The following is a 13,254-nucleotide window of genomic DNA, read 5'->3' on the forward strand; positions in this document are numbered from 1 at the left end:
GAGAAGACGTTCAGGAACAGGATTTAGTATGGCAAAAGAACACATCATCCTAATTCCTATGTACAGGATAAAAAGCCCACAATTGAGGAAAAATATCACATGGAGATGCCTGGGATCGAACCTGTGGCCTCATACTTCCCAAGTATGTGCTCTACCACTGAGTTACATCCCCACTGCCAGCAAGGAACTGTGAAATCTACCAGATGCTGGCTGGCTGCTTGGGACTAACAGCGCCCAGAACTGACGGTAACTGTCGAATTGGAGTTTCCAAATGGCAGACTTCATTTTAGAGCCACCTGTGTCTGGTTGTCCATAGAAACATGCAGAAAGGCTGCCCCCCCATGCAATTCCCCTGACCAACTAATGAAAAATATCAATATGTTCAAGACTTTTGCTTTTAGAAGCCAGAGATAGGCCCCAGCAGCAGAGCTGGTAGGATATTCCAGCTCAAAACTAACAAGTTACAGAACCTGATCGACTTAGGTTGACAACAGAGGCACATCTGTGGCCACATCCAGTGAAAACAAATTATTTTTAAAGCTAGGCATCATATGCTACAAAGGTACAATGGTGGAGCTATACATTCGGAACCAAAACAATCGACTGAAAAGAAACGCAAGGCAATGCCAATACTTTCACGATTCTGCACCGTTAAAACTGTGGTGTGATGTTTCTCTCTGTGCATTTCTATTTGTAGTGATTGTGAAGGCATACAGGATGTTGACACTGGCAGGGACGTAAACCTCAGTGATATATTATAGGCAGGTTTGCCATACGGGCACCAGCGTTTTCTCAGACAAATAGATATGAATGTCGATGATCCTATAATCATGGCCCGAGTTGCAGTGTGAAATACAAAATAACCGGGACAAAATCACACTGATGTTTATGCAAATGGAGATGCCGGGGATTGAACCCGGGACCTCATACATGCGAAGCATGCGCTCTACCACTGAGCTACATCCCCTCGGTGTGCAGTGGGCCTGTCCTGCAGACATCTTTTCCTGGGAGAATTCTTCCGGTCAAAATATGCTGCCAACTGAAGCACTAGCAAAAGACCAGGGAAAACGGGAGCAAGACTGGAAAAGCACATGGTCAGCTGAAGCAGTGTGCATTATGCTTCTCCATAAGAGATGACTTCCAGGGGAAGTATTCCACCAGAGGATTACCGTGCTCAAAGAGCCATCTCGTGGACAGAGACCATATGACAGTCAAAAAAAGGGAAACAATTGGAGATGCCAGGGATTGGACCCAGGGCCTCATCCATGCAAAGCAAGTGCTCTACCACTGAGCTACATCCCCTCGGTATGCAGTGTGTCTGTCCCGCAGACATAATTTTCAGGGAGAACTCTTCTGGTCAAAACATTCTGCCGAGTGAAGCACTAGCAAAAGAGCAGGGAAAACTGGAGCAAGAATGGAAAACCTCATGGTCACACTGAAGCAGTGTGCATTTTGCTTCTCCATAAGAGATGACTTCCAGGGGAAGATTTCCACCAGAGGATTACTGTGCTCAAAGGGCCATCTAGTGGATAGAGATCATATGACAGTCAAAAAGAGAAACAAGTGGAAATGCCCCAGGTCCTCATACATGCAAAGCATGCGCTCTACCACTGAGCTACATCCCCGCTGAGAGGACGCTTCCTCATCACACCTAAAAGCTTCAGGAGGGAGTGGGCTAAGTAAGGAAAGGGGTTTGCAGTAGTGCATATGAAAAAACATGACAACTGCCAAATTACATCTTACTACTTACAATGACAAAGTTAAAGCGCCAGGTCGATCTCATCACGTTGGTGCCTGAGACATCACATAATGTGACACAGCCATCTCGGATAGATGCCCCAGATTTGAGAAGTGTAGTTATGGAGAAAAAATAAATATATATATATATATATATATATATATATATATGTATGTCTTCAAACACCAAAAATGAGATAGCACCATTTCGCGCAGGAATTCCTCCAGCCGAAAGCCCACATATGTTGCTAGATAGACTGACACCTCTTTCGGATGTCCTTCTGTATTTGCTGGCTAGTGGAAAGCAACGTGGACCCACCACTCTATAGCTCTGCCGTCATGAGTGTCCCTAGCACACTCGGCAGATGTCGCTTCTCTAGGCAGACAAGCAGTGGAATTCTGCGGAAGGTCAATGGTGCTTCCATTGGTTTTGCCACTAGGCGATCCATTGCAGCCCTAGAATGAAGCATAACCCGCTGAATGCATTCAGGGTGTTCTGCGGTGGGAAAGGTCAGAGGGGGTGATAGTTGGTGAGCGTGCACAGCACCTCAGAATGACACCACTGCCTAGCAGGGGGACCGGTGGAGACACTATTTTCAGCCAATGCCCCTCTGTCTGAACGAGTCTGCCTTGTGTCATCCCGGTAAGAGATCAGGCTAACAGGCTTCCAATGAAAAAAGCAGACATCACACTGAAGCATGGTGCACCGTGCATGTCCACAATCATCGGCTCCAAAGAGAAGACGTTCAGGAACAGGATTTAGTATGGCAAAAGAACACATCATCCTAATTCCTATGTACAGGATAAAAAGCCCACAATTGAGGAAAAATATCACATGGAGATGCCTGGGATCGAACCTGTGGCCTCATACTTCCCAAGTATGTGCTCTACCACTGAGTTACATCCCCACTGCCAGCAAGGAACTGTGAAATCTACCAGATGCTGGCTGGCTGCTTGGGACTAACAGCGCCCAGAACTGACGGTAACTGTCGAATTGGAGTTTCCAAATGGCAGACTTCATTTTAGAGCCACCTGTGTCTGGTTGTCCATAGAAACATGCAGAAAGGCTGCCCCCCCATGCAATTCCCCTGACCAACTAATGAAAAATATCAATATGTTCAAGACTTTTGCTTTTAGAAGCCAGAGATAGGCCCCAGCAGCAGAGCTGGTAGGATATTCCAGCTCAAAACTAACAAGTTACAGAACCTGATCGACTTAGGTTGACAACAGAGGCACATCTGTGGCCACATCCAGTGAAAACAAATTATTTTTAAAGCTAGGCATCATATGCTACAAAGGTACAATGGTGGAGCTATACATTCGGAACCAAAACAATCGACTGAAAAGAAACGCAAGGCAATGCCAATACTTTCACGATTCTGCACCGTTAAAACTGTGGTGTGATGTTTCTCTCTGTGCATTTCTATTTGTAGTGATTGTGAAGGCATACAGGATGTTGACACTGGCAGGGACGTAAACCTCAGTGATATATTATAGGCAGGTTTGCCATACGGGCACCAGCGTTTTCTCAGACAAATAGATATGAATGTCGATGATCCTATAATCATGGCCCGAGTTGCAGTGTGAAATACAAAATAACCGGGACAAAATCACACTGATGTTTATGCAAATGGAGATGCCGGGGATTGAACCCGGGACCTCATACATGCGAAGCATGCGCTCTACCACTGAGCTACATCCCCTCGGTGTGCAGTGGGCCTGTCCTGCAGACATCTTTTCCTGGGAGAATTCTTCCGGTCAAAATATGCTGCCAACTGAAGCACTAGCAAAAGACCAGGGAAAACGGGAGCAAGACTGGAAAAGCACATGGTCAGCTGAAGCAGTGTGCATTATGCTTCTCCATAAGAGATGACTTCCAGGGGAAGTATTCCACCAGAGGATTACCGTGCTCAAAGAGCCATCTCGTGGACAGAGACCATATGACAGTCAAAAAAAGGGAAACAATTGGAGATGCCAGGGATTGGACCCAGGGCCTCATCCATGCAAAGCAAGTGCTCTACCACTGAGCTACATCCCCTCGGTATGCAGTGTGTCTGTCCCGCAGACATAATTTTCAGGGAGAACTCTTCTGGTCAAAACATTCTGCCGAGTGAAGCACTAGCAAAAGAGCAGGGAAAACTGGAGCAAGAATGGAAAACCTCATGGTCACACTGAAGCAGTGTGCATTTTGCTTCTCCATAAGAGATGACTTCCAGGGGAAGATTTCCACCAGAGGATTACTGTGCTCAAAGGGCCATCTAGTGGATAGAGATCATATGACAGTCAAAAAGAGAAACAAGTGGAAATGCCCCAGGTCCTCATACATGCAAAGCATGCGCTCTACCACTGAGCTACATCCCCGCTGAGAGGACGCTTCCTCATCACACCTAAAAGCTTCAGGAGGGAGTGGGCTAAGTAAGGAAAGGGGTTTGCAGTAGTGCATATGAAAAAACATGACAACTGCCAAATTACATCTTACTACTTACAATGACAAAGTTAAAGCGCCAGGTCGATCTCATCACGTTGGTGCCTGAGACATCACATAATGTGACACAGCCATCTCGGATAGATGCCCCAGATTTGAGAAGTGTAGTTATGGAGAAAAAATAAATATATATATATATATATATATATATATATATATGTATGTCTTCAAACACCAAAAATGAGATAGCACCATTTCGCGCAGGAATTCCTCCAGCCGAAAGCCCACATATGTTGCTAGATAGACTGACACCTCTTTCGGATGTCCTTCTGTATTTGCTGGCTAGTGGAAAGCAACGTGGACCCACCACTCTATAGCTCTGCCGTCATGAGTGTCCCTAGCACACTCGGCAGATGTCGCTTCTCTAGGCAGACAAGCAGTGGAATTCTGCGGAAGGTCAATGGTGCTTCCATTGGTTTTGCCACTAGGCGATCCATTGCAGCCCTAGAATGAAGCATAACCCGCTGAATGCATTCAGGGTGTTCTGCGGTGGGAAAGGTCAGAGGGGGTGATAGTTGGTGAGCGTGCACAGCACCTCAGAATGACACCACTGCCTAGCAGGGGGACCGGTGGAGACACTATTTTCAGCCAATGCCCCTCTGTCTGAACGAGTCTGCCTTGTGTCATCCCGGTAAGAGATCAGGCTAACAGGCTTCCAATGAAAAAAGCAGACATCACACTGAAGCATGGTGCACCGTGCATGTCCACAATCATCGGCTCCAAAGAGAAGACGTTCAGGAACAGGATTTAGTATGGCAAAAGAACACATCATCCTAATTCCTATGTACAGGATAAAAAGCCCACAATTGAGGAAAAATATCACATGGAGATGCCTGGGATCGAACCTGTGGCCTCATACTTCCCAAGTATGTGCTCTACCACTGAGTTACATCCCCACTGCCAGCAAGGAACTGTGAAATCTACCAGATGCTGGCTGGCTGCTTGGGACTAACAGCGCCCAGAACTGACGGTAACTGTCGAATTGGAGTTTCCAAATGGCAGACTTCATTTTAGAGCCACCTGTGTCTGGTTGTCCATAGAAACATGCAGAAAGGCTGCCCCCCCATGCAATTCCCCTGACCAACTAATGAAAAATATCAATATGTTCAAGACTTTTGCTTTTAGAAGCCAGAGATAGGCCCCAGCAGCAGAGCTGGTAGGATATTCCAGCTCAAAACTAACAAGTTACAGAACCTGATCGACTTAGGTTGACAACAGAGGCACATCTGTGGCCACATCCAGTGAAAACAAATTATTTTTAAAGCTAGGCATCATATGCTACAAAGGTACAATGGTGGAGCTATACATTCGGAACCAAAACAATCGACTGAAAAGAAACGCAAGGCAATGCCAATACTTTCACGATTCTGCACCGTTAAAACTGTGGTGTGATGTTTCTCTCTGTGCATTTCTATTTGTAGTGATTGTGAAGGCATACAGGATGTTGACACTGGCAGGGACGTAAACCTCAGTGATATATTATAGGCAGGTTTGCCATACGGGCACCAGCGTTTTCTCAGACAAATAGATATGAATGTCGATGATCCTATAATCATGGCCCGAGTTGCAGTGTGAAATACAAAATAACCGGGACAAAATCACACTGATGTTTATGCAAATGGAGATGCCGGGGATTGAACCCGGGACCTCATACATGCGAAGCATGCGCTCTACCACTGAGCTACATCCCCTCGGTGTGCAGTGGGCCTGTCCTGCAGACATCTTTTCCTGGGAGAATTCTTCCGGTCAAAATATGCTGCCAACTGAAGCACTAGCAAAAGACCAGGGAAAACGGGAGCAAGACTGGAAAAGCACATGGTCAGCTGAAGCAGTGTGCATTATGCTTCTCCATAAGAGATGACTTCCAGGGGAAGTATTCCACCAGAGGATTACCGTGCTCAAAGAGCCATCTCGTGGACAGAGACCATATGACAGTCAAAAAAAGGGAAACAATTGGAGATGCCAGGGATTGGACCCAGGGCCTCATCCATGCAAAGCAAGTGCTCTACCACTGAGCTACATCCCCTCGGTATGCAGTGTGTCTGTCCCGCAGACATAATTTTCAGGGAGAACTCTTCTGGTCAAAACATTCTGCCGAGTGAAGCACTAGCAAAAGAGCAGGGAAAACTGGAGCAAGAATGGAAAACCTCATGGTCACACTGAAGCAGTGTGCATTTTGCTTCTCCATAAGAGATGACTTCCAGGGGAAGATTTCCACCAGAGGATTACTGTGCTCAAAGGGCCATCTAGTGGATAGAGATCATATGACAGTCAAAAAGAGAAACAAGTGGAAATGCCCCAGGTCCTCATACATGCAAAGCATGCGCTCTACCACTGAGCTACATCCCCGCTGAGAGGACGCTTCCTCATCACACCTAAAAGCTTCAGGAGGGAGTGGGCTAAGTAAGGAAAGGGGTTTGCAGTAGTGCATATGAAAAAACATGACAACTGCCAAATTACATCTTACTACTTACAATGACAAAGTTAAAGCGCCAGGTCGATCTCATCACGTTGGTGCCTGAGACATCACATAATGTGACACAGCCATCTCGGATAGATGCCCCAGATTTGAGAAGTGTAGTTATGGAGAAAAAATAAATATATATATATATATATATATATATATATATGTATGTCTTCAAACACCAAAAATGAGATAGCACCATTTCGCGCAGGAATTCCTCCAGCCGAAAGCCCACATATGTTGCTAGATAGACTGACACCTCTTTCGGATGTCCTTCTGTATTTGCTGGCTAGTGGAAAGCAACGTGGACCCACCACTCTATAGCTCTGCCGTCATGAGTGTCCCTAGCACACTCGGCAGATGTCGCTTCTCTAGGCAGACAAGCAGTGGAATTCTGCGGAAGGTCAATGGTGCTTCCATTGGTTTTGCCACTAGGCGATCCATTGCAGCCCTAGAATGAAGCATAACCCGCTGAATGCATTCAGGGTGTTCTGCGGTGGGAAAGGTCAGAGGGGGTGATAGTTGGTGAGCGTGCACAGCACCTCAGAATGACACCACTGCCTAGCAGGGGGACCGGTGGAGACACTATTTTCAGCCAATGCCCCTCTGTCTGAACGAGTCTGCCTTGTGTCATCCCGGTAAGAGATCAGGCTAACAGGCTTCCAATGAAAAAAGCAGACATCACACTGAAGCATGGTGCACCGTGCATGTCCACAATCATCGGCTCCAAAGAGAAGACGTTCAGGAACAGGATTTAGTATGGCAAAAGAACACATCATCCTAATTCCTATGTACAGGATAAAAAGCCCACAATTGAGGAAAAATATCACATGGAGATGCCTGGGATCGAACCTGTGGCCTCATACTTCCCAAGTATGTGCTCTACCACTGAGTTACATCCCCACTGCCAGCAAGGAACTGTGAAATCTACCAGATGCTGGCTGGCTGCTTGGGACTAACAGCGCCCAGAACTGACGGTAACTGTCGAATTGGAGTTTCCAAATGGCAGACTTCATTTTAGAGCCACCTGTGTCTGGTTGTCCATAGAAACATGCAGAAAGGCTGCCCCCCCATGCAATTCCCCTGACCAACTAATGAAAAATATCAATATGTTCAAGACTTTTGCTTTTAGAAGCCAGAGATAGGCCCCAGCAGCAGAGCTGGTAGGATATTCCAGCTCAAAACTAACAAGTTACAGAACCTGATCGACTTAGGTTGACAACAGAGGCACATCTGTGGCCACATCCAGTGAAAACAAATTATTTTTAAAGCTAGGCATCATATGCTACAAAGGTACAATGGTGGAGCTATACATTCGGAACCAAAACAATCGACTGAAAAGAAACGCAAGGCAATGCCAATACTTTCACGATTCTGCACCGTTAAAACTGTGGTGTGATGTTTCTCTCTGTGCATTTCTATTTGTAGTGATTGTGAAGGCATACAGGATGTTGACACTGGCAGGGACGTAAACCTCAGTGATATATTATAGGCAGGTTTGCCATACGGGCACCAGCGTTTTCTCAGACAAATAGATATGAATGTCGATGATCCTATAATCATGGCCCGAGTTGCAGTGTGAAATACAAAATAACCGGGACAAAATCACACTGATGTTTATGCAAATGGAGATGCCGGGGATTGAACCCGGGACCTCATACATGCGAAGCATGCGCTCTACCACTGAGCTACATCCCCTCGGTGTGCAGTGGGCCTGTCCTGCAGACATCTTTTCCTGGGAGAATTCTTCCGGTCAAAATATGCTGCCAACTGAAGCACTAGCAAAAGACCAGGGAAAACGGGAGCAAGACTGGAAAAGCACATGGTCAGCTGAAGCAGTGTGCATTATGCTTCTCCATAAGAGATGACTTCCAGGGGAAGTATTCCACCAGAGGATTACCGTGCTCAAAGAGCCATCTCGTGGACAGAGACCATATGACAGTCAAAAAAAGGGAAACAATTGGAGATGCCAGGGATTGGACCCAGGGCCTCATCCATGCAAAGCAAGTGCTCTACCACTGAGCTACATCCCCTCGGTATGCAGTGTGTCTGTCCCGCAGACATAATTTTCAGGGAGAACTCTTCTGGTCAAAACATTCTGCCGAGTGAAGCACTAGCAAAAGAGCAGGGAAAACTGGAGCAAGAATGGAAAACCTCATGGTCACACTGAAGCAGTGTGCATTTTGCTTCTCCATAAGAGATGACTTCCAGGGGAAGATTTCCACCAGAGGATTACTGTGCTCAAAGGGCCATCTAGTGGATAGAGATCATATGACAGTCAAAAAGAGAAACAAGTGGAAATGCCCCAGGTCCTCATACATGCAAAGCATGCGCTCTACCACTGAGCTACATCCCCGCTGAGAGGACGCTTCCTCATCACACCTAAAAGCTTCAGGAGGGAGTGGGCTAAGTAAGGAAAGGGGTTTGCAGTAGTGCATATGAAAAAACATGACAACTGCCAAATTACATCTTACTACTTACAATGACAAAGTTAAAGCGCCAGGTCGATCTCATCACGTTGGTGCCTGAGACATCACATAATGTGACACAGCCATCTCGGATAGATGCCCCAGATTTGAGAAGTGTAGTTATGGAGAAAAAATAAATATATATATATATATATATATATATATATATGTATGTCTTCAAACACCAAAAATGAGATAGCACCATTTCGCGCAGGAATTCCTCCAGCCGAAAGCCCACATATGTTGCTAGATAGACTGACACCTCTTTCGGATGTCCTTCTGTATTTGCTGGCTAGTGGAAAGCAACGTGGACCCACCACTCTATAGCTCTGCCGTCATGAGTGTCCCTAGCACACTCGGCAGATGTCGCTTCTCTAGGCAGACAAGCAGTGGAATTCTGCGGAAGGTCAATGGTGCTTCCATTGGTTTTGCCACTAGGCGATCCATTGCAGCCCTAGAATGAAGCATAACCCGCTGAATGCATTCAGGGTGTTCTGCGGTGGGAAAGGTCAGAGGGGGTGATAGTTGGTGAGCGTGCACAGCACCTCAGAATGACACCACTGCCTAGCAGGGGGACCGGTGGAGACACTATTTTCAGCCAATGCCCCTCTGTCTGAACGAGTCTGCCTTGTGTCATCCCGGTAAGAGATCAGGCTAACAGGCTTCCAATGAAAAAAGCAGACATCACACTGAAGCATGGTGCACCGTGCATGTCCACAATCATCGGCTCCAAAGAGAAGACGTTCAGGAACAGGATTTAGTATGGCAAAAGAACACATCATCCTAATTCCTATGTACAGGATAAAAAGCCCACAATTGAGGAAAAATATCACATGGAGATGCCTGGGATCGAACCTGTGGCCTCATACTTCCCAAGTATGTGCTCTACCACTGAGTTACATCCCCACTGCCAGCAAGGAACTGTGAAATCTACCAGATGCTGGCTGGCTGCTTGGGACTAACAGCGCCCAGAACTGACGGTAACTGTCGAATTGGAGTTTCCAAATGGCAGACTTCATTTTAGAGCCACCTGTGTCTGGTTGTCCATAGAAACATGCAGAAAGGCTGCCCCCCCATGCAATTCCCCTGACCAACTAATGAAAAATATCAATATGTTCAAGACTTTTGCTTTTAGAAGCCAGAGATAGGCCCCAGCAGCAGAGCTGGTAGGATATTCCAGCTCAAAACTAACAAGTTACAGAACCTGATCGACTTAGGTTGACAACAGAGGCACATCTGTGGCCACATCCAGTGAAAACAAATTATTTTTAAAGCTAGGCATCATATGCTACAAAGGTACAATGGTGGAGCTATACATTCGGAACCAAAACAATCGACTGAAAAGAAACGCAAGGCAATGCCAATACTTTCACGATTCTGCACCGTTAAAACTGTGGTGTGATGTTTCTCTCTGTGCATTTCTATTTGTAGTGATTGTGAAGGCATACAGGATGTTGACACTGGCAGGGACGTAAACCTCAGTGATATATTATAGGCAGGTTTGCCATACGGGCACCAGCGTTTTCTCAGACAAATAGATATGAATGTCGATGATCCTATAATCATGGCCCGAGTTGCAGTGTGAAATACAAAATAACCGGGACAAAATCACACTGATGTTTATGCAAATGGAGATGCCGGGGATTGAACCCGGGACCTCATACATGCGAAGCATGCGCTCTACCACTGAGCTACATCCCCTCGGTGTGCAGTGGGCCTGTCCTGCAGACATCTTTTCCTGGGAGAATTCTTCCGGTCAAAATATGCTGCCAACTGAAGCACTAGCAAAAGACCAGGGAAAACGGGAGCAAGACTGGAAAAGCACATGGTCAGCTGAAGCAGTGTGCATTATGCTTCTCCATAAGAGATGACTTCCAGGGGAAGTATTCCACCAGAGGATTACCGTGCTCAAAGAGCCATCTCGTGGACAGAGACCATATGACAGTCAAAAAAAGGGAAACAATTGGAGATGCCAGGGATTGGACCCAGGGCCTCATCCATGCAAAGCAAGTGCTCTACCACTGAGCTACATCCCCTCGGTATGCAGTGTGTCTGTCCCGCAGACATAATTTTCAGGGAGAACTCTTCTGGTCAAAACATTCTGCCGAGTGAAGCACTAGCAAAAGAGCAGGGAAAACTGGAGCAAGAATGGAAAACCTCATGGTCACACTGAAGCAGTGTGCATTTTGCTTCTCCATAAGAGATGACTTCCAGGGGAAGATTTCCACCAGAGGATTACTGTGCTCAAAGGGCCATCTAGTGGATAGAGATCATATGACAGTCAAAAAGAGAAACAAGTGGAAATGCCCCAGGTCCTCATACATGCAAAGCATGCGCTCTACCACTGAGCTACATCCCCGCTGAGAGGACGCTTCCTCATCACACCTAAAAGCTTCAGGAGGGAGTGGGCTAAGTAAGGAAAGGGGTTTGCAGTAGTGCATATGAAAAAACATGACAACTGCCAAATTACATCTTACTACTTACAATGACAAAGTTAAAGCGCCAGGTCGATCTCATCACGTTGGTGCCTGAGACATCACATAATGTGACACAGCCATCTCGGATAGATGCCCCAGATTTGAGAAGTGTAGTTATGGAGAAAAAATAAATATATATATATATATATATATATATATATATGTATGTCTTCAAACACCAAAAATGAGATAGCACCATTTCGCGCAGGAATTCCTCCAGCCGAAAGCCCACATATGTTGCTAGATAGACTGACACCTCTTTCGGATGTCCTTCTGTATTTGCTGGCTAGTGGAAAGCAACGTGGACCCACCACTCTATAGCTCTGCCGTCATGAGTGTCCCTAGCACACTCGGCAGATGTCGCTTCTCTAGGCAGACAAGCAGTGGAATTCTGCGGAAGGTCAATGGTGCTTCCATTGGTTTTGCCACTAGGCGATCCATTGCAGCCCTAGAATGAAGCATAACCCGCTGAATGCATTCAGGGTGTTCTGCGGTGGGAAAGGTCAGAGGGGGTGATAGTTGGTGAGCGTGCACAGCACCTCAGAATGACACCACTGCCTAGCAGGGGGACCGGTGGAGACACTATTTTCAGCCAATGCCCCTCTGTCTGAACGAGTCTGCCTTGTGTCATCCCGGTAAGAGATCAGGCTAACAGGCTTCCAATGAAAAAAGCAGACATCACACTGAAGCATGGTGCACCGTGCATGTCCACAATCATCGGCTCCAAAGAGAAGACGTTCAGGAACAGGATTTAGTATGGCAAAAGAACACATCATCCTAATTCCTATGTACAGGATAAAAAGCCCACAATTGAGGAAAAATATCACATGGAGATGCCTGGGATCGAACCTGTGGCCTCATACTTCCCAAGTATGTGCTCTACCACTGAGTTACATCCCCACTGCCAGCAAGGAACTGTGAAATCTACCAGATGCTGGCTGGCTGCTTGGGACTAACAGCGCCCAGAACTGACGGTAACTGTCGAATTGGAGTTTCCAAATGGCAGACTTCATTTTAGAGCCACCTGTGTCTGGTTGTCCATAGAAACATGCAGAAAGGCTGCCCCCCCATGCAATTCCCCTGACCAACTAATGAAAAATATCAATATGTTCAAGACTTTTGCTTTTAGAAGCCAGAGATAGGCCCCAGCAGCAGAGCTGGTAGGATATTCCAGCTCAAAACTAACAAGTTACAGAACCTGATCGACTTAGGTTGACAACAGAGGCACATCTGTGGCCACATCCAGTGAAAACAAATTATTTTTAAAGCTAGGCATCATATGCTACAAAGGTACAATGGTGGAGCTATACATTCGGAACCAAAACAATCGACTGAAAAGAAACGCAAGGCAATGCCAATACTTTCACGATTCTGCACCGTTAAAACTGTGGTGTGATGTTTCTCTCTGTGCATTTCTATTTGTAGTGATTGTGAAGGCATACAGGATGTTGACACTGGCAGGGACGTAAACCTCAGTGATATATTATAGGCAGGTTTGCCATACGGGCACCAGCGTTTTCTCAGACAAATAGATATGAATGTCGATGATCCTATAATCATGGCCCGAGTTGCAGTGTGAAATACAAAATAACCGGGACAAAATCACACTGATGTTTATGCAAA

The 13,254-nt window shown here is 46.2% G+C and overlaps 5 non-coding genes across 5 annotated transcripts; all 5 read right to left on the reverse strand.

Moving 5' to 3' along the window:
* Positions 1–895: 895 nt before the first annotated feature.
* TRNAA-CGC (transfer RNA alanine (anticodon CGC)) lies at positions 896–967 on the reverse strand. The gene has a single exon. It is a non-coding gene; the product is annotated as a tRNA-Ala (tRNA).
* A 2,401-nt stretch (positions 968–3,368) lies between these two features.
* TRNAA-CGC (transfer RNA alanine (anticodon CGC)) lies at positions 3,369–3,440 on the reverse strand. The gene has a single exon. It is a non-coding gene; the product is annotated as a tRNA-Ala (tRNA).
* A 2,401-nt stretch (positions 3,441–5,841) lies between these two features.
* TRNAA-CGC (transfer RNA alanine (anticodon CGC)) lies at positions 5,842–5,913 on the reverse strand. The gene has a single exon. It is a non-coding gene; the product is annotated as a tRNA-Ala (tRNA).
* Positions 5,914–8,312: 2,399 nt separating this feature from the next.
* TRNAA-CGC (transfer RNA alanine (anticodon CGC)) lies at positions 8,313–8,384 on the reverse strand. The gene has a single exon. It is a non-coding gene; the product is annotated as a tRNA-Ala (tRNA).
* Positions 8,385–10,783: 2,399 nt separating this feature from the next.
* Positions 10,784–10,855, reverse strand: TRNAA-CGC (transfer RNA alanine (anticodon CGC)). Its single transcript has one exon. It is a non-coding gene; the product is annotated as a tRNA-Ala (tRNA).
* Positions 10,856–13,254: the final 2,399 nt, after the last annotated feature.

This window comes from Ambystoma mexicanum (assembly GCF_040938575.1).
Source record: "Ambystoma mexicanum isolate Mex_15411 chromosome 12 unlocalized genomic scaffold, UKY_AmexF1_1 Mex_chr12_unloc.1, whole genome shotgun sequence".
Lineage (NCBI taxonomy): Eukaryota > Metazoa > Chordata > Amphibia > Caudata > Ambystomatidae > Ambystoma > Ambystoma mexicanum.